Here is a 3,354-nt window from a genome sequence, read left to right as displayed (position 1 = left end):
CCCACTAAGGCCGCGGCGGCAGCGGCAGCTGCAGCGGCTGCGGCGGCAGCACGTTTCTTGCCTGAGCGCGAATTTGACTTTTGTGCCGTTGATGTTTGTTGTTGATTTTGCGATTGTGCACTCTGTTGCTGTTGATGTTGTTGTTGCTGATGGTGTTGTTGTTGTTGTTGTTGCAAGGCTTGCATGCTACTCTCACCAGAACGCGACCTGTTGCACGAGAGTGGGCGTATGTGCACGGCAGGGCGCACACACGTTAGATTTTTTTTTTTTTAATTTTCGAGTGTATGGTGAATTGCCGTTATTTTGGTTGGTTGTGGAAGGTGAGTGAGAGTACAGCCATTACATTGCGTGTGTAGTGAATTTTGTTGGGCATTATTTAAAAAAATTCAATTTGCATACGCATTTTTTTTGTAATATTTGAAGAGAAAAAGTAGAAAAAGCAAAGAAAAAATATTGACATACTTCAGTTTTCACTTTCAATTAGGCTTAATTGCATTTAAACTTTTGTTTGGTTGTGTATGTATGTGGTGGGGCGGATGCGAGTGGTGAGTTTGTTGCTTTTAATTGCATTATTTTAAGAGTTAAACATCAATACATTTTTTAACTTACATATTGTAGGTATGTACATATGTATGTATGTCTGTAGGTATGCATGTATGGGAAATTGGGTAGTTGTTGTATGTAAGTATGTACAAAATCTTGCGGAAATTGAGGTGAATTTTGTTAATTATCCTAATTTTTACAATCGAAAGTTGAATGAAAATGCAAGCGAAAATCGATTATAGTCTAAAAGTGTTTCATGAATTTTCACAAATAAAAAAAAACTAAATCGAATACCACATATTATTATATGCAAGTTTTGTTTTGTATTAGTTTTATATACATATGTTTGTATGTATGTGTTAGTTAATTTGGTAAATAACAAGAGAAAAATTTAACTGAAGCTTGAAAACAAATAAATTTAAAGGGACATAAGAATTTTGGCAATAACAGTGCTTCAGCGCTAGTAAAGCATGGCTTTGCTTAAGTATGTATAACTCGGTACCATTATATTTTCTAAGAAATTCATGCCTTTATACAGTTTTATATGTTGTCGCAGTTTTATATGTTGACGAGGCAAATTTTGTGGCCGGTAGTACTTTAGAGTTAATTAAAATTTGCTTAAAAAATCTGTGAGTTTGAAAAAAGTGCACAATATTCACAAAATGTAATTTCTTGTATCCCCATCAATCATTATGCTCCGCATACAGCTGTCAACAATCAACACGCCAGAGGCAAACATTTTTGCAGTCGATGCTTTTTCCACATTATCCTTCAGAGCGTCTATCTTTTTTACTATGTATTAGATTGAGTAAAGAGGCATTGCGTATTTTTGCAACAGCTGGTGGCTAAAGTCTAATTTTCACAGCACCAAACATCAGCAAAGACATCGATCGAGTTAAACCCATGTTACACGAAACGAGGGTTCGCAGAAGCATTGAAAATCAATCAAAAAGATTGTTCACTTGCACCCAAAGAATCAGCAAGCTCGGTATTTAGATTGCAAATGAATTAAAAAAATCAATATATAAGACGACATGTGTGGATATCCACGATCTACAGCTGGAACGTGAAGAAAACGATCCTTTGAAAATAACGATAGCTGGTGACTGAGAAGAGGATTCGTTCGGAATAATGTGCGGCGCAAACACTCTTGATCCTGGCGTACTGGTTCGCTTCAAATAACTTCAAAAGCAGGACATCACCAAGAGAACTTTATGCTCTCAGAAATATGGAAAGTGATATTTGAGCTCATCATGCCCGTGATGATCTATGACGCAGAGGCTGAACGATGACATCATCTGGCGGCCCTTAGAGTGTTCGACAAGAAGATTCTATGGGAAATTTTCTGGCACTTTCAAAATTTGTTACGGCGACATCGTCATAGTGCGGCGAATTAAAAACCAGCGGCTGCGGCTATGTCATACGAATGGTTGAAAATGTTCCAGCCTGGAAAATATTCGACGCGCTACCTGTTAGCGGCACAGAGTAGGCAAGAGGACAGCCGCTCAGCGTTGGAAAGATCAGGTGGTGAAGGACGTAGCTCAACTCGGTGTCAGCGACCGTCGTAACGGGTATGATCTTTATAATAAAACCCATAATTTAGCCGCTATTCTATTATTTCGATCAAATTTAACCGTTATTTTATGATTTTTACTTTTTTCGATTAAGAATAATCTTTATTTTAGGATTTTTTGCCTTTTCGATCAAAAATAATTGTTTTTTTTTAATTTTAAATTTTTTAATCATATTATAACCGTAACTTGAGATCTAACTTTTTAGGGCATACGATATTTTATAGGGTTATAACGGTTAAAAATGGTAAAACGATATACATAAAACCAAAAGAACGATTATTGTTGATAGAAAAAACTTATGTTTACAAAATAAATATTAAATTTACTGAAAAAATTTATTTCAAATTTTAACAATTATTTTTTTTATCGAAAAAGTGAAAATTATAAAATAGTCTTGTTGTAAAACCATTTAATAAACGCGATTGTGTTGTAGTCCTCATATTTGGTTTGCTCAAAACGATCTGAGTGAAGATAATTTTATGCTAGCATTTTTGGTGTAGCGCAATCAAAGGTTATGTTAAGTTTTCTTAGCTGATCCCTAAGGTTTCAAAAGACTACTTGCTGATCTTGGTAGTAAAAACAGTGTGGAGCCGAGAAGTAAACAGAAATTTCCTTACATTAGCGGCTTCTTTTGTGTGGTCCCGCCTTATACTCCAAGGCTGTAGTACTTGTAATCGCATAAAATATTCCACATAAATTTTTAAGGATCCATAGTAAATCCATTGAGCTTTTAAAGCTTGCTTTTCGTGTTTTGCGCTTTTTGGTGGCTTTGTAAAGCATCGTTGAAGCCATACAAAATTTGATTTCGTTTGTTTAGTTCTTGCAGCGCTTTTAGTAACAACAATCATACACAAATTAAATAAAAAAAAGCCGTCGAATTCGATACTGAGCGAGAGCAACAACAACAGCAAAAGAACTTAAATTTTTAAGAAGTAACGGTTAAAGCATATTAGAATAAAATAAACAAGCAACTTTTCATTTAATTATTTAATACCGAAACAAATTTCTTTTAATTGCATGCAGCGCTTAGATGTGAGTACAATTTAGGATTTTTGGGCAAACATGCAAAACAGCTTTTGGGTGGTGGTGGAGTGCTTGGTTTATGAGTGTTTCGTGTGTTCTTCAATCATGAGCAACAAAAAAGCGGATACGTTTAAACAGTAGCACAGCAACAAAACAAAAAATAAAGCAACACTTGTTCGTCCTTGTTTTCGATCACACTCACCTGCTCCTTCGC

At 35.5% G+C, this 3,354-nt stretch overlaps 1 protein-coding gene across 8 annotated transcripts in view; it reads left to right on the top strand.

The window, feature by feature from the left end:
• Positions 1-3,354, top strand: part of LOC118742850 (laccase-3) — a 72,954-nt gene that overhangs the window by 39,121 nt on the left and 30,479 nt on the right. The window lies entirely within an intron of this gene.

This window comes from Rhagoletis pomonella, unplaced genomic scaffold, assembly GCF_013731165.1.
Source record: "Rhagoletis pomonella isolate Grant_MI unplaced genomic scaffold, Rhpom_1.0 Rhpom_scaffold_00001, whole genome shotgun sequence".
NCBI classification, from domain to species: domain Eukaryota; kingdom Metazoa; phylum Arthropoda; class Insecta; order Diptera; family Tephritidae; genus Rhagoletis; species Rhagoletis pomonella.
Note: the sequence above shows the minus strand (reverse complement) of the source record. Positions and strands in the feature narration are given on the sequence as shown.